This window comes from Sceloporus occidentalis, unplaced genomic scaffold (assembly GCF_023333645.1).
Source record: "Sceloporus occidentalis isolate IW3139 unplaced genomic scaffold, rSceOcc1.0.p SCAF_6, whole genome shotgun sequence".
NCBI lineage: Eukaryota > Metazoa > Chordata > Lepidosauria > Squamata > Phrynosomatidae > Sceloporus > Sceloporus occidentalis.
This window is the reverse complement of record NW_028316986.1, coordinates 127,393,402-127,419,022: the sequence shown is the minus strand read 5'-3', so window position 1 is coordinate 127,419,022 and position 25,621 is coordinate 127,393,402.

Sequence of the window (25,621 nt, the reverse complement as noted above, 5' to 3'; positions counted from 1 at the left end):
ATTGTCTTGCCAAAGTCATTTGAAAGAATTTGCCAAGACATAGAATGACTTCCTTCCGCAGAAGATAGAGGGAACCCGGGCAAGTTACACAAACTTGTGTGTGTACATGTATGTTGGAATCCAGGCCCACAACATCTTGCATTCCCCTCTTTGCTGTTGTTGAGTTTGTGTGAGAATTATTTTCCACACTCCTTTTTCTTTACAAGCAAAATCTTGAAATCCTCTTCTTCCTCTTCAGGCTCTAAAGCCCTCCTTCCAGGCTCTCTCTCTCTCTCTCCATTTCCCAGAGGTCTGGATTAATTTTGCCCTGACTCCTACAGCTTCCTAGATTTGAAATTCACCCCACTGGCTCCACAATTGCAACTTGGTTCATAAGTAGAAACCTCACAGCCTCAACTTTCAGAATGAATCTGCATTAGTTTCCCTGCCCTTAGCAATGCCAAATTCATGGATTTATATTTTATGCATTTTGTTACTTATTTGCTTAGTATGTATCAGATTGTCATTTATGAGCTAACTGGTTCCCTGTTGTAAGGGCTATACCTATATTTGTTATTCCCCAATGCAATTATTGTATATATTTTGTTTCTTCTATTTTCAATTTTAAAAATGCTCAGAGAAATAGCTGTGTGTGCATGTGAATTATCAGGATCAATCAGCTTAGAGGCCCTGCTGCCGATCTTCAAAGATCCCTTATGCACATGCATATTCAAGATATGTGTCAGTTTATGCTTATGTGTATACACATTAACAATGTGGCTTAATGTTCAACAAGCAAGCAAATCAGGGAGTAATATACCAACACACTTATGTTTGTATCTTGGCAACCTATCTTAAAATACTGCATCCACTTATTTCTAAGTAGTGATACTTGGGCCCCACTTTGGGATAAAGACAGAATATCAATCAATAAATCAAACAAATAAACAGAAGTCAAGCAAGGCAAGGTGGCAAGAGTAGGAAGTAGCATTATTGTGTAATTAATAGGATAACAAACAGATGGACTATGGATAACTAACATGTTTAAGACTGTCATCTTGTGCATATTGAGTTGGGAAAGTCCCAAAATAATTGAATGGAGTGCATGTCTGATCAGATATGTTTACAATTATGTGGTAGATCATATATTTTCGCATTTAGATTTCCCATAGCGGTGGAAGCTTGGAGATGCAGATGGAACAACACATGGGACCAGGGCTGGCCCAATTGTGAGGCACTTGCCACAGGCAGAAGATTACAGGTGTCAAGACTTGGTAGAAAACTGTCAATTGTTATTTAACATGTTTAACACTCCTATTTTTTCTCTTGCAAAAGATGGGGGACATACGCTTGCGATATGTCTGCCTCTTGGGCCAAAATTACTTACCTAGCTTTGGGATGGATATGATGCTTGGGTAGGTGATTCCATTTGCTACTCCATCTCAGACAGAGAAATGTATTGGGATGACAATGCTGGATACACTGTAGTGGGTGAAGCAGACTTCATCTTGTCTCTATGAGACAGAATTTAGGACTGATGATATATGTAGCCCCAGCCCCTGCATCATATATGTAACTGAGGGTTTTTTGTTTGTTTGTTTGTCTGTTTGTTTGTTTTTTAGAATTGTAGTGTCCCATTAGTTTTCAAAACAGCACCTTTATTGTTTTAAAATAAAATAAAATGTTAGGTGCTTTTTTAAAAAAATTGCCACCTGATTTTAGAGCCATCTGCCTGCCTAAATGTTGATAGTCTAGCTTCCCCTCTCCCCCTTTTTTGGCCATTACAGCAGAAATGGCCTTCAGCCATCTTGGAAATTACCCAAAACTGAAGATGACTCTTTGCAGAGCCAAAATAATCTGCACTGTATGTTAGTTTAGCCAGTGCGGTGTTCCAATTTGCAGTTTGTCTTCACAACTGTCAGAAGAGGTGGTGTGAGATTGTGACTTTGCGGTCACATTGTCTTCCTGTATATGTCTGGGGGCCTGAGGAAGCTCTGCAGACCATTAAACCTCTCAGTCGAAGTTCAGCAATCATGCCCCATAGTACTTTGTCAATATCCATTTCATACTCACAACATTGCTGTCTGGAAGCCACTGCTGTTATCCTTGGCATTCCTGAATAAAGGGTTATTTTACTCTAGGGATAAACTACTGGTAGACTGGGGACTCATGACTCCCCTTATAATTCACTTTAACTCTTCCTTACAACCTCAGCCTCGGTTACAGGGCTCTTCAATCATCTCCTCACTGTGAACAGTAACAGAAGATTTATGAGAGCTCTTCTTCTTCCAATTTACTTTAGACAGTCAATTGGAGACACAGACAAAGGGCTCATTGTCCCCCTTTCCATTTAGGGAGGCCATGTGTCCTCCTTACAAAGGAGAGTCCTCTCTTTGAAGGTCTGTCCCATCCAAATTTGATTTGAAGATAAATAATGACTTGAAGGCACAGCAAGAGTCTGGATGTTAATGCCCATTGACAAGGAACAGACTAAGCAGGTGCACAGTCACCAAGGCATAGTCTCCTACCTTATGGTGAGAAGGACTTAATTTCTGCTTAAATTATAGCCATTTTAAACCTGATTTTGCATGTGTGGATAGAAATTAATTGATGGAAATCAATGTCCTCTTTTGTGGCAATGCATTTATCCTTCTTCCTATGCACTCTGTTTACATTTCCCAAAAGAAAAGCATCGGATTCTAGCTGATACACACACACACACACACGTATATATATGGAAGGAATTCAGCCAAGGTTTCCATTATTGTTGATGCAGGACAGTAGGGGATTAAGTTACCCTTTGTCCATATCTCACCTTGATGGTTTGAAGTGAATCAGGAAAGAGAGTCCAGGTTTCTGGTGAGATATTAAGTTCAAATCATGACCCCTACTGACTGGAGATTATAGGGAACAATGCTGAAGTTCACTGGGCAGATATGGACTCATGAAACCCAACCACAAGGGGCCTCATGTAGACTTCTGCCACACACAAAACTCCTGCCTTCCTCCTAATATACCCCATAGAAGGAAATTGGTCATGAAGGTTGGTCCTAACACTTTCGTTTTCCTTGCATTCCTGAGAGCTAGGATTCCTCACCCTTAGTTATCTGAAATTACAGTTATAGATAACAGCACCGGGGGAAAAGCTATTAAAATTGATTGTTCTGTGTGAGAAAGCTATTTCACTCCTTCAGGAAACAGAAGCAGTCAAAGAAACATATAAATGTGCTGTAATTTCTACTAGTGTATAAAACAGTACAGAAAATCTATTTCAGGTGGCTGTGGTTGAATATATTAAGCTAAAAATATTAGCTTACTGTCTTGGAATTTGCCTGTTGGTTCTTAACCACCACCAGCTTCTGATAGTAAAAGATAATTAGAGAAAACTGGCTTACATACTCAAATACTTAAAGGAGACAACCCTGATCCACCCAGTGCAGATTCTTATAACATTAAATCCAAGACGAGAGAAAGAGAGAGAACAAGTTGGACATACAAGTATAAAACAGGTCCTATGAGTATTTTAGTACGTGTAGGTTACATTCATATCCATGCACTTACAATACAGATTGGCCTCTTGTTCCTACTGTGGTAAAAGATGCATACAACATTGCTACAGAGAATTAAGAGTTCAGATGTGTAAAACAGGGCTTCTTTCCAAGGGGTACATGGGGGGGGGGAGACCTAAGGGTGGTTACTATTATGATAGATGGTTGTCCTTAGGGGCCCCAAGGGATTTCCATACTTACGATCAATTAATTTACATTGTAAGAAGTTGCATGTGTTCTTAGTGGAAGTGGAACACTGGTGAATCATTACTATAACGATGACATATTGAGCAAGCCACAAAAGTAAGATAACATGCATTTCTGATTCAAGCTGACTGAAATGTTACGTTGAAAACATTGAGGACCGTGGCAGTAAATAACCGCAGGAATACACAGGTTATAAAAGGGCTCACAGAAAATTCCTAATGATAGATCTAGGCAAATGGCTACAAGCTACCATAAACACACACAAAAACAAAGCTGCTAAAGAGGGAAAGAAGGAATAGTTGCACAATTTTTTTTGACAGATAGATATGAGTTGTCCATCTGAAAGTGCTCTGAGTGCAAACATCCTGTCGTTTTGACAGGGGCTGTATGGAATAGTCCATAGTTTTGCCTTTTCCATTCATTCTGTCTATTTGTCTAGCCCCTCCTCACTCAGGTCTCCTTTCCTTCAGTGTCAGATGATGGGATCCTTTCCAGTGGGGCAATGCATCCATACTAGACTTTCCCCCTCACTTTCTATGAGCTATGCTGCACCAGAGAGCTACAAGCCACCATCTATCGCTCCTTCCCTTCCCATTAGTATGTTTTTTGAACTCTCTTTCTAAAACTTCATTTGGGGCAGCAGATCCAAAGAATTGTCAGAATTCAGATTTTAGGTGCAAGTCACCTCATGTAGTCCTGCCTTCCCCCCACATACAGTTTGGACTCAGAAATATTAAACTATGGCTACTCCTCCTGCTCAGTCCTACTGAACTCTAAGACAGTCCTTCCATCTTCAAGGCAACAAGAGGAAGGTCTTTATGCCACATCCTCTCACTTTAGCTGGAAGGCACTATGCTAAGTGTATGTAATAAGGACAGTGTTCTCTTCTCTGAAGGGCACTGATCTCAGACAGGTTGAATGGCAAAAGATAAAACCTCAACTTTAATTTTTTTTGCATTTTTTTCTTTTTAAAAATAGACCTTTTAATGATCAATAACGTGGACTTATTAAAAAACAAAACAAAGGCTGTGTGAAATGCACAGAGGATGCTTGCCCTGGAAATTTATAACATAGTAACTACCAATGGGTGTGCCAGTTTAACATAGAGGCACTTAGTATTCTTTGATGGTATTTTCTTCTTTGCTGTCTATTGACACTCCCCAGCAATGTTACACTTCTTAAGATTCACCATGCAGACCCCAAGCAAATAATCTCTTGGCATCATATCACCTCTTCCTGAGTCATGTGGGACTTCTCCATGGTCCTGAAAGGAGCACATAATGTGCTGGCAGCTTAGCATTCATATTGAAATTCTGAAACTCAGAATATCCCAAATAAGGTTAAGCGGTAGCAAAATCCATCATAAAATTCAATCATCTGATCTAAAGAGATGTGTTTCAGGGAGGGTAATACAAGGTTGTCAGGTGGTGAATATTTCCTGGGAAAGGGTTAAATGCGCCTGAATGCTGTCAGGTTTACCAACAGCAAAGAGCATAAGAAGACCCATGCTGGAGTACACCCAAAGCTTGTACTGTCCATCATCCTGTTCTTAAAAGGGTGACCAGATTCTCCAATGGGAGATTCACAAACAAGACATGAAGACAACTGACAAAATTATTCTCCCTGAATTTTGTCAATTCCCTTTTAAAGCCATCCAAAAGGGTGTAAGAGGACAAGAGAGGGGACTATGACTTGTTTCCTCACCATCTGCTGTCTGTTCCAGTTGCCTCATTATAGCTAAGGTAGGGATGTTCAAGATTATATTAATACCATCAATATTCACATTCTCATATACAAGCTTATCAGTATTTACTCAGAAGTAAGGCAAACCGAGTTCAACATGGCTCCTTTCCAAATGAATAGGTGTAGAAAAGCAACCTGAATGTAAAAACTCTACTCCAAGCAGATTTAAACATTGCTATCTTCAACCATTTCCATTAGGCGCATCTTTAAATCTTTCCCAGTACAATTTATCAGACTGGGGAATAATTAACTCTAGCTAAATCATGCCTGCAAGACTGCTGTTAGCTGTTTTGTTTCTTTTCCTGCAAAGAGCTTTGAATTATCCTAGGAGTTATTCAGGGACCTGCAAACATATTTTTTTCTATCCCTGTCATGCTATGATAGATCATCTGAATGTTTTAATTGTCTCTGCCTCGCTCTGTAAATTAACTCACAGTGTATTCCATCTGTATTGGAATTTCTGTCCTCTAAATGGAAATTCCACAGCTCTCCTGTGTAAAAGATCCCAGCCCTTTAGCTGCATGGCTGCTGACATTTTAAAGTTCCAGGGTTATGGCATTGATGTATAAATGCCATACTCCTGTGCACTCCATATATTTGATCAGTCATGACACTGGAGCAGGACATAGTGTGCTGCCTTTGGAGAAATGGAAGGCAAGCAGTTACACCTGTCACAACTTTTCATAAGGAATGAACTCTTATGTAATCCTTCAGCTTGGGCAATTTAACACAGTTTTAGCTGCTTGTCATAACTTTCCCCCTAACTATGAATGAAATGCTGCATCATTCTCAAACGGTATAATTTAACATGCTGTGTTGTGGCAGGTCTGTATTAATCTTTGATTAGGTGTTTGTTGGTGCTTTATTTAGGTAGCATCAAACACTATATTAGATATATTGCATCAAAGTACAGATAGTAATATTTCTCTAAGTAGAAGTACATAACAAGCTTTGATTTGGCCAGTTCTGAGAATGATGGATATTTGGGATCATTTCATGCAGAAGCAAAATGAATGTTAAGAAGGCTTCCATCTCTGTTCTTATGCTGGATAATGCTCTGTGAATGTATGTCACAATGGACAAAGCTTTTTCAATCTCCAAGGATCTTAATTTTAAGTGTACCTCAGGGGGGGAAAAGCAAGTTGGTATATTACATGGTATGTAGATCACAAAAAGCTACTTTGGTATAGCTCAAGCTAGCTATTCTTTTGACCAATGTTGTTTAGCACTGACTGGCAGCAGCTCTCCAGGGTCTCATCAGACATTCATCATTCCCATTACTTGCTTATGGAGCATTTAAACAGAGATGCCAGGGCTTGAATGTGGGACTTCTAGTATATGCTCTGCCACTCAGTTTTGTTTCTCTCCCACCATCCTAATATATAACTGCTAATCACTTCTGAAGGTATTCAGTGTAGAGATGACTCTACAATGCAGTGGTTGAATGCCATTGGATGATTGCATAACCCCCCCCGCCCACCCGAAATATCCATATGAGGGCTGATCTGTATAAGCAACAGAATTAGGGCCAAACCAGATACGAAGGGAGACTGCATATCTCTAGATTTTTCCTCCTGTAGTGGGATTTCTTCAGACCTGTATGCCTTAGCAATCAAACTTACAAATTAAGCCCATGTTCACTTTCCAATAACCAGTCACAAAACAAAGCATCCTATATACAAAATACATCAGAGAGGACAATCACCATGTTATTACAAACAGAAATCTTTCACCACCTAAAGGAGCACCTCTTCTAAAAACACATCCAGAAGCTGTGCCAAAGGTGTGCTCCAGTGCTTATGACTGGAGCATGGCTTTGGCGCAGCTTCCAGCCTCTTAGGACGCATGCATCATTTAAACAACTTACCTCCAAAGTGACCTGAAGCAGCTTTATTTTGGCCTGTCTGTTCGGACTCTTTGACATGTGCTCTTGCTTCTGCACCCCTTGAGTCCTCTACACTCTCCAGACTGTCCTTCCTCTTGTAAAAAAGAAAGTAAAAAGATACCTCTCTTGGAAGCCTCTTGGAGTTGCAACACATCATTTGAATAAGTTGTAGGGTGGAGCTGAACTGTATACCATTAAAAATCCCATTTTTTCTTCCACATCAGAAGTGAACCAGAAGCTACTTCTGAATTTTGTCCCCCTCCCCCCAATATTTTGGCAGTCTGTGCAGCCCCTGGAATGTCCCAAGGGTAGAGAAGTGGCCCTCAGACCTACCACAGTTGCCCACTCAGGCATTAGAGGAAGAAAAACAAAGGGAAGAGGCAGAGGCACAAGTTGCATATGTCCAGAATCTGTACAGACAAGGATCACCAATACCATCCAAATGTTTGGGTGCAGCTCCTAAGAACCATCAACTAGGACCCAATTTTCTCATTTTCAGGGCCACGGAAGAAACAGCATCTGCAAGGAAAAACATTTCAATGCAAAACTCCATCAGACCTTTCCTTTTTGTTTCTGTCACCATTTTCTTGGTTTTTTCAATATCAACCATCTTCAGGCACTATTTATGAAGCAATTTATAGTTAAGTAATTTAAATTTCACAGCCATTAAGTGAGAATTTCACTCACTGCAGCAGGCCCAGTGGGACTGTGAAGTGCTCTCAGTTTCAAGGGAAGATTTGGATTTTGATCTCAAGAATTGTCTCCAGAATGCTGGGAGAATCCCTTTCAGCCTTTTTCCATTAGTCCTAGGAATATATATTAAAACTCCCTTTGCAGTCTTCTACAGTTTCTTTTCCTCAGCAAAGGACTGAATTGCCCTTCATTCAAATTCCCTTCTGAGCCTTTGAGCGATCAAGATGGGCTTTTAAGGTGCTGATTCATTCACTGTGCTGATTCAAGGGCCTTTTTTTCAAATGTTTTCCATTTCTCCCTTCAAGCTTAACTCCCTGTGGGACAGCATTCTGTCCTAATGGCATACAGAAGAGAATTCAAAGGCAGCTCTTCTTTTGTAGTATCCACTTTTCAATCGCCTTCAGATCATGCAGTGAATTGACTTTTTAGTTTATCACCTTCCTCCTGTAAAGGTAAGAAAAACAGTAGACAAGCCATGCCAGGCTGTGACTTTCTTCTCTCCATGCCTATCCAACTCAGGGCCAGCCCTGCTATTAGGCAAACTGAAGCAACTGATTCAGACAGTAGGTGCTGTTGGGACAATGGTCTGAACTTAGGGGTGGCCACATTGGCCCTCAGGAGACCTCAGAGGTCCAAATAAACAAATGCACAAACCATTTCCCCCCTCTAATGCTCAAGCTTCCCACTTCTATTTTTGGATCCCTGAGGGACTTGGTGGGCACAAAAACAATCCTGAGGCAGCATGTAGCCATAGGTCACACTTTCCTCCTCTTGCCCCAGATTGTCCTCTGGGCTTATCTCCCATACAGATGTGAACCATTTGTAAAAAGTTTTGAATCACAGGTTAGAACATTAGTTTTTAAAACCAATTTGTTTTATTAGTTGTATGTGAGACCAAAAATTTTAATTCGTCATGCTTAATCGCAATAGAGAAAATCTTTAACTATATTAAATTAAGCATTATATGGGCATGCCTCAGTTCACAAGGCCTTTGGCAAAGTCTTTTTTATGCCCACTCACTCCTCTTTATGATAGGGAGGCACTGCATGTCCAGCCAACATGCCTGCCCCACCCCCCACTGTCCTGGATTTACACACTGGGCATAACATTCAAATATGATTCACGTGACTGTAGAGTAAGGCTCTGATCAGGCTGCTTACTTTTCTTATGGTATCGGTTGACTTTTCCACTTGGAAGCTGGGGAGTGCAGGAAGAGAAGAAAAGAAGGGAAGAAGGTGTTGGAGGCATCATGGCCTGAAAGCAATGATGTGGGGAGGAAAGTGGTCCTATTAGATTCTGGATTTTAGCAATCATTTTGGGTCATTCCAGATTCTGAATTTAGAATTCTTAGAGGGTGGGGTGTATTTTATAGATGGTAATGTTTACTTCAAAATGACTGATTTTGCTCATTCTTCTAACATTCCATGTATCCTGTTTAAGAGCTTCTTAAGCTCTTTGCCCTACCACTCTCTTTCATTGTGTCTCCATATGCTGGAATAAATCATAATAAAATGAATTTACTTGGCTCTCATACATGCAGAAGAAAGCCATTCAGATCTTTCTCTAAATACACTTTCTGGTTTAGTGTATTTGTATGTCCTGGTTTTCCTGCAAGTTTCCCCCAAAATGTGTCATCTCCACAACATGAAGTAGGATCTGTTCAATGGATAGTGACTGGCCCCAGATCACCCCTGGCGAGCCTCTTGAGGGAGCAAAGGTTTTAATGAGGCTGGTTACCCTGACATGCACATTTACCTGGGAGTGACCATTTCTTGTCTAAGAAAACCCTATGAAAATCATGGGCTCACCCTAAGTTCACAGGCAATGTGAAGGTAGGCATATGCATATGCATGGACACAAGCACACACATGCACATACATGTCCCATTGAACTAAGTTGGTCTTACATCTGAGTCTTACAAAGGACTTGGCTGTAAATCTCTGCTATCTGCTATATTGCACTGACTCTGAAGTTGATAAATTGCTGCCTGAATATTGTGATAGATGCTTCTGTGTGTATGCATTTGCCTTCAAGTCACCTGCTGACTTATGACAACCCCATGAATTTTTCACAGGGTTTTCATAGTGAAGGAATACCCACAAGTGGTTTTGCAGGTTCCTTCCTCTGAAACAGAGTCTACAGCATCTGGTATTCATTGACTGCCTCACATCCAAATACTAAACAGAACTGACCCTGCTTAGCTTCCAAGATCAGATAGGATCTGGTGCCGTTAGGGTATTTCAGCAGGCTGATAGATGCCTGGAGATGTCCAAATGAACTGATACTAAGTGATTAAATAGAGAGTTTTGCTTTATGTTAGGAAAGTGCATTACTATGCAGCCACCAACCTCTGTCCTCCAGGTGTTTTGTCCAACCAGCAAGAGAGGTGTCTGGAAGGCACAGGTTGAAGGCACCTGCAATAGAATAAAGCATGCTCATCCTTAAAATCCAAATACTAGATTGGGAACAGGAGAAGAAGCGTTCTGCAAATGATATCAAAAAATGCCTCAGAGCAGTATCATTGTGCAAATATGCTGTCACTGCAAGGTGCAAACCCAAGAGGCATATAAGCCAATTAATATATTTACAATCAACCTTACTAGCAGTTTTGTGGTCATTTCCTAAATGCTCTTTTAAGTCAGCTTTCCTGAATGATGGATAGAGTTATGTTTGTGTGCTGAGTGCTTGCTTCCATTCTTCATTCCAGCCCACATTTCTTGGGCCAGGGACAAAAAGGAAATTGCATCCTTTTGTTGATAATGAGACCCCACCACTCTGCATGCTGTCAGTACCGAATGGCTGGCATTATAATTTCCCTTCAACAATTTATGCATTCATGCAACACACATCAGAAGTGTTCTTTCCCCTAATTAATGGCTGGAGTTTATTATTAACCTTACTACTTGGTCGCCAGTGTTATTCTCCTGTGGATGTACAATTGTGTTTTCATCTCATTCGCATGAGTGCACCCTGTATCCACCCCTCCTCCCTTAACTGGCATTTTCTGACTAGCAGTATGATCCACAGCTGTTGCTGGCAAAGGGAGATGAGGCACAAATGCTCCTCTCCTAGCAGGGAAGAACCATTTCACCTCATGCTATAGCCATGAACCAGCTTCTCTTTTGTTTGAAGTAGCAGGAGAGTTCATGGGAGATTATTTCCAGGCCACAAACTTGACTGCCAGTTGTCTTTGTTTCAACTGGATCGAGCCTTTGAAGCATGTGACATGGTGAATGTGTGGCCCTTCAGATGTTGTTGGACTGCAGCTCCCATCCTCTCCAGTCAGCATGGTCAATGGTCAGAGTTTATTTAGTTATTATATATTTATTTACTTATTGGAAGATCCTGCCCTCTGTGTAGAACTGTCAAAATGTAATAGAGCAAAAGAAATCTGACAAATGTAAAGCAGTAATAATAATAATAATAATAATAATAAATATTTTAATAGGCTAAAATGTATTAAGCAATCTAACATGTTACAAAGTCAGTTTGAAACCAGTTGAAAGAGTTTTAAACAATTTAAAACCATGTGCATGCAAGGGTTTGTGTAAAACTAATTGGGCTGCCTTGGGTCCTATACAAGGAGGAAGGTGGCATATAGTACAGTCAGACAATCAATTAATCAATCATCCTCCCCAAAGTTTTTGTGAACAACCATGTTTTCACTTGGTGTTGGAATGGCGGCATCATCAGTGCTAATTCAGCCTTCACTGGGAAAGTGGGAATTGTCATCCAGTATATGGAGAACTATAAGTTCCTCATCTTTGATGTGCCAGCTTGGGCCTTTTGGTGCATGCGTGGCAATGCTCTAACAGACATCTCTAGCCAGTATTCTCGGTTGCTCAGTTCTTCTGCTCATAGTCAAAGCCACCAACAAAAGAGGTGGTAACATAGCAATGTAGTAGACAGATTTTGATAGGTAAGGCATGTCTTCAAGTTCTCGCTCTGAGAGAAGGCATAATGCCTTGGCAAATCATTGCTAACAGAGATGGCAGTGTTCTTAGGAGAACAATACAGGGTAGAACTAGGTATCCTTGGAAGAAGGATTGGAGACAGATGTGACAGCTCAAGGCACTGATATTCAATAGGCATTGGTTCATACCCACACTAATTCCTGCTGTGCTAGGATTACAGGTGTGCCGTTATGTTTTATGTGGCTACACTGACAACCATTTGTAGACGGCGAAGTACTTGCCTGCAATTGGGAGGAGCTGGGGCAGAATTTTGGGTAGCAGTTTTCTACTTCTCTCACAAATCCAGAACCATACTTGTGGGGTCCATGTTACAGCAGTTCAAGGTGAATTTGTGGTACTTGTACCACTGTTGTGAAATGGATTAAATGACACCATCACTGCCATAACTATGCAGCAGGGATCTCTGTTGCAACTTAATGATATTTTGACACAGTCCCTTCCAGGAAAATCTCTCTTCTTTTCCAATGTTATTTATTTGCCTGCTCCCTCCTCCAATTTACAATCTCTACAATCTGAAGTATGATCCATCTGGTTGGGAACATCTGCCCCTGTGAGTAATCCCAGTGAGCCTCTTGGATGAGCAGATATTTTAATGAGACTGCAATGCTTCTATGCACACTTTGTTATTGTGTGCCTTCAAATTGACATATGTCACAGGGTTTCTTGGAAAGATTTGTTCAGAGGGGGTTTGCCGTTGCCTTCCTCTGAGGCTGAGAGAGTGCAATTGCCCAAGGTCACCCAGTGGGTTTCCATGGCTGAGCAGGGATTCAAATTCTGGTCTCCAGAGTTGTAGTCTAATGTTCAAGACACTACACCACCCTGTCCATCATAAGCACACTCATCTGGGAGTAAATCATATTGAACTGATTGGTCTTACTTCTGAGACCATACCACACAAGAATTAGAGATATTTAAAAGCAGTGAGGGCTTAAATACGCTAATGGCACCAGATCCCATTTGATCATGGGAGCTATGGAAGGGTCAGCCCTAGTTAACACTTGGATGGGAGATCACCAATGAATATCAGGTGCTGTAGGCTATATTTCAGGGGAAGGAACTGGCCAAACCACCTCTGAGTATTTCTGACCTAAGAAAACCCTATGAAATTCATGGGGTCACCATAAGTTGACAAGTGATGTAAAGGCACATACACATATTTAACAGCAATAATTATATGCATTCCATTACTGCTCACTTATTCTATTGGTTCATTTATTGGTTTGTACTGTACATTTTAAATTAAGCTTTAATTGTACAATTTATTTTTTAATAACGCATCAGCCACTGGTCCCCTTGTCCCTCTCCCATCTCTTCAGTTATCTGTCAACATTTAAAGATCACAGCCATATTATAAGGTGCAGTGTACTGGCAGATATGATGTGACATTTATCCTCCTCTTCAATCCCATAAGGTTCTCAGAGTGGCTCACAAGAAGAAAAATATTCAAACAAACAGATAAAATCGAGGCATTAAAAGTAACAGAGGTACAAGTAGATGTCAAAATAAGATAACAGAGACAGGCAGCCATAAAACATCCAAGCAAGTGTATGAAAAGTTTGGGCAAAGGAGAAAAAAGTTATTTGATCCCAAATAACAACAACAACACCAGACAAGTGTCTGTAGGGAGAACATTCAAAAGATTGGGTATTACCACTGGAAAGACCCTATTTCTCCCTTCACAATCTACTGATGGCAAGGGAAGGGGTCTTTAAGGAATGAAAGAGGCACCTCAACATTTGGCTAGGTTTGTTTAGGAGCAAACAGTTCTTGAAGTATACAGTATTAGTCTTAGATCATATAGAGGTCAAGAACACCAGAACTTTGAAGTGTACTCTCAAACTGCTTCATTGCTACAGCTTCATCTTTGGTCAGTTTTGGGTTTTTTTTTATTTGTTTTGTTTTTATTTTTTAATATGTGGTGCCAGTCAGCAATCCAATTGCAGTACGGTCAGCCTCCTATCCATGGATTCTGCACCCAAGGATTCAACCATCCATGGCTTGCAATTAAAAAAAAAAAAAATCCCCAAAAGCAAATCTTGATTTTGACATTTTATGCAAGGGACACCATTTACTATCCCACTGTATATAATGAAACTTGAGCATCCATGGATTTTGATATCGGTGGGGGAGCAAACTCCAGCAGATACCAAGGACCCACTGTATTTTCAACTATCAGTTTCCGAACAATTTTCAAATACAGCCCCATGTAAAGTAATCCAAGTGTCTGGCTGATGGAAGTGTTGCTCTCACCAGGTTGGGGGCAGAGAAGAGGAGGTCCTGGTGGATGACAGAAGTGAGCCATTTTTAAGGGTAGCATTTTTTTGTTCAGGGATGGCTCAATAGTCTTGGCTCCAAGGGATCCATATTGGTAATTCTGGATGACTAGGTATAGGAGTGGCGTCAGGGTCTATAAGCCTCGATAGCTGCTGCCACCAGATTCCCCCAGCACTTCTCAGGACTTTTGGATGGCCTTCTTCTGACTTCAGTGTGGCCTGTGCCTACTTGCATTCGGCAACATGGCAGCAATTTTTAAATGAAATAACTGCTCAACTGGGCTTAAACATGCATCTATCTTTACTGTTTTTCAAATCTTACAGTCTTTTTTTAAAAAAATTAAATTACTATAGTAAAGGAAGCACGGGATGTGGTGGCTGAAGTGGAAGACACTGTTGATTGCGAGATTGGTAGGTTGGCAGTTGGAGGCCTGGGTGCTGCATGATGGGGTGAGCCCCTGTCACTAATCCTAGCTTCTGCCAACCTAGCAGTTCGAAAGCATACAAATGCACTCTGTTGGGAAGGTAAACAGCGTTCTGTGCAACCATGCTGGCCACATGGTCACAGAGTAGTTTCTAACAACGCTGGCTCTTCAGCTTAGTAATGGAGATGAGCACCACCCTGTATGGTCGGTCACAACTTGACAATCTTAGCAATAGGGAATACCTTTACCTTTACCTAAAGGAAGTACAGGAAAATTCCCAGTGCATGGGAATTTCTCAGCCACATGGCTAATGACATGTCCTAGTCACATGGCTAATCCTAAATATAAAGGCTGTCACAGCTGAAAGAGAATCCATCCATATTTATATTGGCATGAAACAATGACATCTTCCTGGAAACAAGTAATATCCACATCTGTCAGCAGTCAGTGAGGGGGAAGTCATGATTGGCATCTCTACTTTGACACAAAGAACCTCCCCATGGAAATGACCTTCTGCCATCACTAAATATATGAAAGGGAGGGGGAAGGAGAAGCAAAATTTCTTCAGGAAAGCACAGGAAACCTCTGCAATTTGCCTCCATGAGCTCTTACAGCCAAAGATAGACAGGCCAAGTGAACATGAGAGGGTGGTGTTACCTGAGGCAGCAGGGTACTTCATGAATTATGTGTTTCTCACATAACATTTTTGTGTTCTAAAATGAAATCATGTGTAAAGTGGCATCTGTAAAGAAACAGTTCTTCATTACAGAGAAGTCATGAAAGGACAGGAGATGTATGCTGGGGTAGGAGTCCCATGGCCTTTCAAATGCTTCTGGATTACAAATCCCAGCAGCCCTAGCCAATGATGAGGAATGCTGAGAGGTGCAGTGTATCATCGGTGTGCATGTGATTTTCCCACCCATGATGGAAAGAGGGTTTCTAGTGCCTATCTGTTCACCCCTACTCAATGTGCCTTTCACTAGCCGCTCTCTCTGCAGATAAGTGAAACACCTGCTGCATGATACAAGCTGTGTGACATAAAGTATTTGATGCAGTAAGGTCTTCCAGAAATCCGCTGTGGAAAACAATAAAAGACCTAGCCCTAAGAGGACAGAAGATGTGTTGTTGTGTACCTTCTTGTTGTTTCTGACTTATGATGAGAGGATGGCAAGGGCAAGGCCCTTCTGAAGAAGATATCCTCCTTTTCCAGGGCCCATCCTCTATTTCAGCCTTCTGTCCAGGAGGAATTCCAAAATGTCCTCTATTTTGAGCATGAATAAGAACATGAATTTATATTTAGATGAGTGCTTTTAGCTTTTATTTGGTAATGTCCTACATTTTTCTTGAATGTCTCCCATTTTGCGGTGCCTTGTCCTCTGTGGTTGTGACATCGGGTCAGCCTGTGTTTATCCGGTTGCCATTGGTACCTGCTGCTGACACCAGAGAAGTCCATTAGGGTCCACCAAGCAAGGAGGGAGTACAGCAGAGGCCACTCTGGCCAATGTTTCCACAAAACTAGAATGAGTATTAATTTCAGTAATGCCGTTAGCAGTCTAAAATTGGGGGGGGGGGGAAGAGAGTAATAAAACAAAATGACATTCTAAAAGGGTGAGAGCCAGCATGGTCTCTTCCAACTCTATGATTCTGTGATCCTGGTGTAGTGGTATGAAACCCACTGGGAGACATTGGGCAAGTCACATGCTCTCAGCCTTGGGGGAAGACAAGAGCAACCCTCCTGTAACAAATCTTGTCAAGAAGGTTTGCTTTAGGGTCACTGTAAGTTGGAAAGAACTTGAAGGCATATAAAAACAACAACAACAACAACAACAACAAACAATTCATACAGACCCTTTCCTGCATGGCAGATGGTTGGACTGGATAACCCTTGTGATCTTTTCCAGCTCTATGATTCTATGTTTGAATGACCAGTTAAATAGTGAGTTAATGTTGAGGTAAATGGAGAGCTAGCATGATGGACATTGGACTATGACTCTGGAGACCTGGGTTGGAATCCTGGATCAGCCATGTAAAAAATCCACTGGGTGACCTTGAACAAGTCTAATAAACTCTCTAATTAACAATTTACAAGCTGCTCTGAGAACATTTCTGAAGAAAGAGGTATAAATATAATAAATAAATATGTTTTTTAAAAAAAACACACCAGTCTTTCAGCCTCAGAGGGTGGCAATGGCAACCCCCTCCCCCTCAAAGAAACTTGCCAAGAAAACTCCGTGATAGGTTTGCCTTAAATTGCCCTAAATCAGAAACTACTTGAAGGCACACAACAACAAAAAACTGTTGAGGTAAATCCCACTGCTAATGGCAGTCAGACAACTCCTGGAAGGCCACATAATTCCCATGCTGTTACAAAGTAGAAGAGGGCAACTGGTGCAGAATTACTGGGGGCATCATGAACTAGTACAAATAAAATAAAACATATACATATAAAATACAAATAAATCAACAATAACAGCACCCTCCTCCTCAAAGTGGCTGGAAGTCCACTTTTAATTCTCAAAAATTGGTATTAAACAATACAGGGAGGCCTTGCAATTAAACAATACAGGGAGGCCTTGCAACTTACTTAAAAGGCAATTTGTTGTACATGGAGGCTTCACAACACAGAAGGACATAGATCTACCTTATAGTGAACATTCAAAATATACTGACTGGATATATTACATTGGAGTGGAAATGTAACCACTACCTAATGCAATCTCCTAAAGTGCAGGACCTGAAATATATTTAACTTTCCTCTTCCAAATGCTCAGCATCCTCCATTATGACCAATCCTAATTTACAGTCTCAAACATTTCCCTCCTACCTCCCTGAATTGGATGAGATGAATGTTAATAAAATCTCTCTGGCTAGAAATAAATAAATAACTGATCCCACTGCAGTCTCCAGCTAATAAAGTTAACTGCTGAGACCATAATTTTTTTAAGCAGCAGGTATATAGGCATGCTTCTCCCCAGGAAGATTAATTGTTGCTTTCTGAGTAAATAGCTGCATTTAGTTGAGGATTGTTTTTGATTCAGCAGAAACAAGGGGAGGCTTGGCTCTTCTTGTCAGTGCAAGACACCTCTGTCTCTTCCTTCTCATCTTCCTCTAATTTAAATGGACATTGGGATAAACCTGGACCAGGAGAAAATGGGAAGACTGGCACAGAAAACACTAATCAGAGCAACACCTTGGCATCCATTCCCTGAGCATTTTCCTATAGTCTTAAGGACACCTCTTTCTCCCTGACTACCATTTTTGTGGGGAAGGGCTACGGCTCCATCTAGCGAGGAGGAAAGGTCGGCTGCCAAAAGAAGATAACACAACAAAGTGGGCCTGGAAACCAGATTTCCAAAAATAAACCCCATTCCTCCTTTGAGGAAAAAATGCTGGTGCTTTATTTTCAGTTGATAAACAGTACCCATGGACAGAGTGACTAAAGTCCTAACTGCAAAGGAGGACAAAGCACTGCAAAATGCAGGGCATTCAAGACAAATGGAGGACATGACCAAAGAAAAGATAAAGTCATGCTCAAAATGGAGGACATTTTGAAATTCCCCCTGGACAGAAGGTTGACATGTAGGGCATCTCCTGGAAAAGGAGGACATCTAGTTACCTTGGCCATGAGGAATAAAGGTGACTGAACATGACATGATTATAGCAGTCTGATCATGACGCTCTAACACAGATGGCTACTAGTGTGTGCCTTCAAGTCGTTTCCTGCATTAGGGCATTATAGCTGTCTGTAGCAGAGAAATCATCCAACTACCAATCCCAGGAAGGAACCGTGACAGTTAAAATGGTATTAAACTGGTATGACTATGTGTTATATTCCAGCCATATCTTTTGCTTAGGGCAGGGCTGAAAAGTCATCTGCAACACAACGGCACGAGGGTTTTAGCTGATGGAAAATCAGATATTAATCAACAAATATCTATTGATCCTCTCACATAGTGGTAGCTATAGGACAGTGATAGTGTTCACTGAGCTGGAAAACTGACTGCTGTTAGCTATGTTTCTTCTTGACTCTAAGGAGCAGGTCAAAAATATAGATATGTTAAGTTGTTCTGATTTGGTTCCTAAATATAAAACAGTATGTAGCTTTCATAGAATCACAGAGTTAGAAGAGATCATGGGGTCATCCAATCCAGCCCCATTCTGCCATGCAGGAACACACAATCAAAGCACTCCCAGCAAATGGCCATCCAGCCTCTGCTCAAAAACCTCCAAATGTGTTTTGAACTAAATGGTATTCTTTTTTAAAGAGATAAAGGCAAGGCATAAGATCAGTGCCAGCAGGGTATAATGGGGCTATTGCCTCAGACAGCAAATAATAATAATTTAAAACTTTATTTATATCCCGCCTCTCTGTCAATGACAACTGAGGAGGCTCACAAGTCAAAAATTAAATGTAATCTCATATCCCAAAATCCCACCCTCCCCTAAAACATCTTTAAACAATTAATAATTTAAAATCACACATTAAAATAACATAACAAATCAAGCGAATAGGCTGAGGCAGATTCAGAGGGGTGGAAAGTTCAGATTGGTGACTGTGTTTTCTGTTCAGGAAAGGCCTGCTGGAAGAGATCCATCTTGACAGCCTTTTTGAAGCTGTCTAAGCTGGTACTATGATGGATCTCCTCCAGAAGGCCGTTCCATAATCTGGGAGCGGTTGATGAAAAGGTCCTCTGGGTGGTTGCAGTTAGCTTAGTTTTTAGAGGCTGCAATAGAGTCCTCCCAGAGGACCTGAATGTGCAAGGTGGATTGTACGGAATGAGGTGATCACGAAGATAGGTTGGACCCAAACCTATGGAATAGGCAATAGTACCAAAGAGTTAAGAGGACAGAGCTGTATGTCCCATGGAGCTTATTCTGCCCTTCCAAAACCAGCTTGGTGCCTTCAGTTGTGGTGGAGGACATTTCCATTGCCAGTGTGGGAACAAGATAATAACTGTACCCATTTAGTTGGCTTTGGCACCTGTCCTCTGCCTCAGGCAGAAAAATGTCTCAGAACAACCCTGCCTGGATGCCAGACAGAACATGTACACAGATCACCATCTTACCTGCAGCTTGAAAGGCACTATATTCTAGTTTTAAAAATGCTTTCAGTGTTGGTAGTCACTGAAGCTGTCAGAACAAGGGAGTTAAGTGCTCCCTGTTGCTGACCATGGTCAATAATTTGGTCACACTGTTTTGGACTTTATTGAGTATTTCTCAAAAGGAGCCCCATTTAGTAATCAAACAAGCTGAAACTGAAGACTGGGTCACCATAGCAGAGCAGACATTTCTAGAGATAGGTGGACTTGGTGACTGCACTATGCAAACACACTCCCAGCCACTGCCAAAGCTTAGAGATCCACAGTGAAGCTGATGAAATCTAACTTTCTACAGTAAGTGTTGGTTAAAATTAAAAGTCTCTCAGCAGTCATGGCTGGATGCTATCCAAATTTTTAAGATTCAGAGTACAGGGAGTCAACCAATCTCTATTAGATTACACCCAAAATTAGGAAGAACTTCCTGACGGTAGGAGCTGTTCAACCGTGGAACAGACTCCCCCGGAGTGTGGATGAAGTCTCCTTCTTTGGAGATATTTACACAGAGGCTGGATGGCCATTTGTTGGGGGTGCTTTGATTGTGTGTTCCTGCATGGCAGAATGGTGTTGGACTTGATTGCCCCGAGGTTTCTTCTGACTCTATAATGATTATATGATCTCAACTGCTGTCCTGGGGAAGAAAGTACAATAAGTGTTGGCAAAGGCAGTGGAAGTCCTGAGCATCGAGCTTGCTCTGCAGAGAAGAAAGGGAGATTTGGGTCTGTCTATGCCTATATGTAACTGAACATACGAACACTTACAGATCCATGACTTTTGCATTAATGTCATTCCATCCCTCATCTTGTTGACTGGAAATGCATATACATAAAGTTCTGTGGCTGCAAGCCTAAGCATACTTATTGGGGAGCAAGGAGATGAGAGATAGGGACTTATGCATTTATAAGTGGCCACAAGGACATTGGATAGGGGCAGCAATGGATTGGTCTGATAGTGTATTTTGCTGTAGGGCTATTATGGCTACCCCAGATATGTTTTCGAGATTTGAGAATACCATACTTTATCCACAAAAGGGGAATCCTAAAAAGGGAGCCAAAGGACTGGGACTGTATTTGGTGTGTTTTACTTAAACAGCATCTGCAAATTTTGCAAATGGAACAATACAGAGACTTCTTGAGAAATTAAATATTCTCTGCCAAAAAAGAAGGTGGGTAGCCTTACACAGGACGAGACAACCTGGATCTCAAGGGAGGTTTATTTTTGTGTTGCTAATGGACTTTAAATGTTATTTCCTGGACTTTATGACTCTTTGTCTCACAGAGTTCACATGGCCAAACAGGAGGCATGGCCTTTGCCTACATAGATATCCCTTCATACCATCTTAACTGAGAACAACAACAGCAACAACAACATCTTGACAATGAAGGCCTGTGATTCCAACATTTACATCCTCCCCCCTTTTCTCTTGTATTGTTTAACACCTGTGCTTGGTGAAGAAGCTAGTGGAGCTTTGAAAGCTTGCATTATGTATTTAATAGATTTTGGTTGTTCTAATAAATGTATCACTGTTTTGTGCATTTTGGATATTATTGTATTTTGCTGTATGGCTTGGATATGGCTTGATAGTAATTGCTGCTTCCCCCTCAACCATTTTCCTGGGTTTGATAGCCTGTCCCCACTTACAGTTTGCTGCACTGAGGTAATGTATTTTTTTCTCTCTAAATGGAGATGGGAGATCCAATCATTGTTCTCCAGCATCTTGTTTGGCCCCAAAAGCCATTAAATTCTGTAGAGTGGACCAATGGGTAAAAAAACCCCTTAGAATTGTTTACCATTTGGATCTTAAAAACAGAAAGTTAAGTGCTAGCAGCACTATATATGTAAATACTCTAGAGATTTCTTTTTCCTTCTGTGTGTAGTGATGCATTACTGGGTAAAGTGCTCAAAAGACTTTTACGGCAAATGCATTCAGCAATGTATCTATCACCATCATGACCTATCTTGACATAAAGATACCCACTGTACCATTATGACCTGCAAGTAAAGGTTCAGAGGCTTCTTCCTAGAAGATTCTATTTTTCATAGGACTCTTTTTATTTGAGAAAATACTGAATGTCTTCTTTTCTGGACAGTTATTTCAAGCTGACTATTGTCTTTGTTGAAAGAATTTGTTCCTTTTTACATTACATTTACATTATGTTCCTACAATTACTTTCATGTCTTGTTTGCAGGAATATCTCAGAAATATACAGCTACAGTTTCACTCATCCATATATTAAGAGGTCTAAATCCTTAGTTCAAAAGGCATTTTCTGATATTATTTTTATGTGTTTTAAGAGAAGAGTTTTACCATCAGCTTTTGACTTCTTACTGTTAGTACTGAACAGATTTTGCAATGTTTGGCATTGCTAGGGAAACTTGATTTCTTCTGCATCCTCTTGCCAATGTTGCCAAAGCATCTTGCAACATGGAACAGAGAAAACATTTGATGAAGTGTCTGCCAAGCCAACTATTGTGAAGGACAACATTCATTGTCTAATAATAACAAAAAGTCTGATTCTTAAACTGAATTTAAGAAACCTAAAGGCAAATTTAGCAGTGAAAGTGTAAAGTAATCTAGGCATTTGTCACAATCAGACTATAGAATTCCCATCTTAACTTCCTTTCACTTATCATTTCCAGTACATTGGGTTGACATGTCAAAATGTAAAGAATAATGGAAAAACACCACAACATTTTGACATGAATAAGTTCTAAGTGGATTGGTTTGACAGAATAGGAAACACTGGAGGAATACTGGTTTGTCTCCCATTCTTGAATGGTTTACTCAGTTGCCACGCACCATTGATCTCAGCAACAGAATTTAGGTTCTTGTGCAGTAAATAAGAATGGACTATGGACCTTTTAATCTGCATACAAGTGCAATTGGGGGGAAAGCACACATCCTTTTTAGCTTCAAAGTCCATTGAGAAAAAGACTTCGGCTGAGATTCTGCATTGGATCCATAGTTATGAAGCCATAGCTATATTCCATCCCCCAGTCTAACCTCCTAAAAACCACCTAGAAAGTTAGACAGCCATGCTGAATGAAGGAGTTCTTCCACACTGGCAAGCAAGGCTCTGAAGGATAATGCATCCAGTCTCCTCCTGCCAGCAAGGTATGATGAGCAGAAACAGAGACCCCCGTGGGATCCTGTTACAATTCCTTGTTGCACCATAGTTTGCTAACAGGAGGAGAACGAGTGTGTCATCATTCAGTGCCCTGCTTATCAGCTTTGCAGAATTCCTTCACTCGGTACAGCTGCCTGGTTTTTAGGGGCATTTGCAATTGTGGCAATTGTGCAACGATCTCTTAGATGTGAATATGAAACAGGTATGAGGTTGTAAGCCTAGCTGCCTAACAGGATGCCAGCCGCCATATTAAAATCTTGGTCAGCAATTTCTCTGTGCTAGTGCAATTAATATTTTCCCCTAGGATCTTCTAATGGGTTTTTTTTAAATGTAGTGTGTGTGTATGTGTGTGTGTACATGTGTGTGCCTTTCTTTTCTTTTTCTGGAATGCTTAGTAATCATTCATGCTTAGTTCCCTAAGAAACAAGGTTCCCTCCCTCCTTTTCACAGCAGGAGCTGCTTAATTAAGACTGTTTTGTTGTGCATAAAATACGTGAGGCTGCTGGGATGATGCCTCATCAGTTGGGAAGCATCCAGCCCCTATCTTTAGCCATTCCCCTAGGCTCTTAATGTTGTGTATGATAAACAAGAGCTGTTGACAAAAATCTCAAGCTAAGCATTATCAGAATATTCACATTATTACAAGTGAAACTAGCAGTGCGTGAGTCATTGATCTGAAAGCAATGGTTTCATATGGAATAAAATGGCTTTGTCAAAAATCAATAGTGTAGCTGCAATTTCTATGAGCATTTCTTCAAAGATATTAAGTGTCATAAATCAAGCCCATCAGCTAGGGAATGATGATGGCAGTATGTACAAACAAGAAGCAGTGTTATTATCATCTTCAGCAAAGCGGCAGGTGTCTGTGGTTGTTTTCAAATAGAATCCTCCGCATAAACACTTGTGCTCTGAAGTCTATTTGATAGAATCTCAGAAAACTGAATTCACACCACTCACAGGCAGGTTATTTAAACCTCATTGAAATTAATGGAAAGTGTGGAAACCTAACTGTACACACTATTGCAGCTTCTCTTGGCCATTCATATGACCACATGTCTTTTCTACAGACTCAGGTCAGTTCAGTTTTACAGCAAGACAGGCAAAGGCTTGCCCTTCTGGCTTGGACTGCAGTTACTATCATTCCTCAGTATTGCTATACTTACTTGATTGGATCAGAGGCACTCAGTGGCTTACATGTCAAGGGTGCAGTGAATCTGTTCTGGATTTTATTCCATTCCATACTTTAAAGGAACTACCTAAGGGGGCGAAACCTGTTTTTGTTTTGATAATAGGGCTCAGCACCTTGGACAGCTCCTTTAAAGTCTAACCAGAGATCCAGAAACTATATCCAGGGGCAGTAAAGTACAGTAACATCCAAAATCTACAAAACACTAATACTTTTATTTGGACAATAAAAATGCACAAAATAAATGATGCGAGCATTTGAAGCTCCACTGGCTTCTTCATCAGGCAGAGGTGTTAAAAATCATATAGGAGATAGAACAGCATGATGATGTTGGAGTCACAGGCCTTCATTTTGTCAAGATGTTGTTATTCTCAGTTAAGATGGTATGAAGGGATATCCATGTAGTCAGAGGCCATTCCTTTTAGCCATGTGAGTTCTGGAAGACAAAGAATCTTAAACTCCAGGGAATAAAATGTAAACTCCATGGATCTCAAAGTGCTGCTAAAGGAGTTTAAATTGGAGGCTAGCATTTAACAGAAACTACCATTAAGAGCTCCAGGCTAAAATATACAGGTTTTCTTTGACCAACCCATCCCTCTGTTGCCCCCCACATCGCTGGAATGCAGAGCTTGTGAATTTTCCTGAAATTGAATTTGTTTCTGTGTGGGCTGCATCAGTTTCCCACCTTTGTTTTACCGAGAGGTTCCTAGATGAAAGATCAAGTGTTGTCTGGCTTGTTTGAGTGAAACACTGCAGGCAGAATGTCCATACCTCCAAAACATATTTCAAGCACAATTTTTTTCTTGTGGAACTGGCCACCACTTTGGTTTGCCACATCTCAAGGGATGAAAAACTGAGTAATCAGAAATTAAGAGGTGTACATACTAGCTGTGAACCAGCCACATCAATGGTTTTTCTCTTTGACTAACCTTCAGCTTGTATGGCCAGATTTAACCTTTACCATTATATTTGGCAAAAACAGGTTGAGTACTGGAATTGCTCAATAGCACTATGATTCCACTTTAATGGCCATAGTTCAATCCTCTGAGATCCTGGATTTTTCACTTTGTTATTGTTGTGTCATTCTAACTTAAGGCAACACTGAGGTGAACCTATCATAGGGTTTTCTTGCTAATATTTGTTCAGAGGAGGTTTTCCATTGCCTTCTCTTGAGGTTGAAAGAGTGTGACTTCCCCAGGTCACCCAGTGGGTTTCATGGATTTGAACCCTGGTTTCTAGAGTTCTAGTCTAATGCTCAAACCACTATGCCATGCTGGCTCTCTGAGTTTAGGGAGGGATATATAGAATTCTCAGTCAGAAAGTTCTAGTGCTTCAGTAAACTAGTGCTTCAAAAGATGCGCCATGGCAGTTGTGGAATCACAGTGCTATAACGATATAGTGTGACAGGGTCCTAGAAGCCATCACCAAGAATCAAACAACCAACTTGTCTAGCATGCTGACAGCCAGCAGTAGCAAGGCATGGG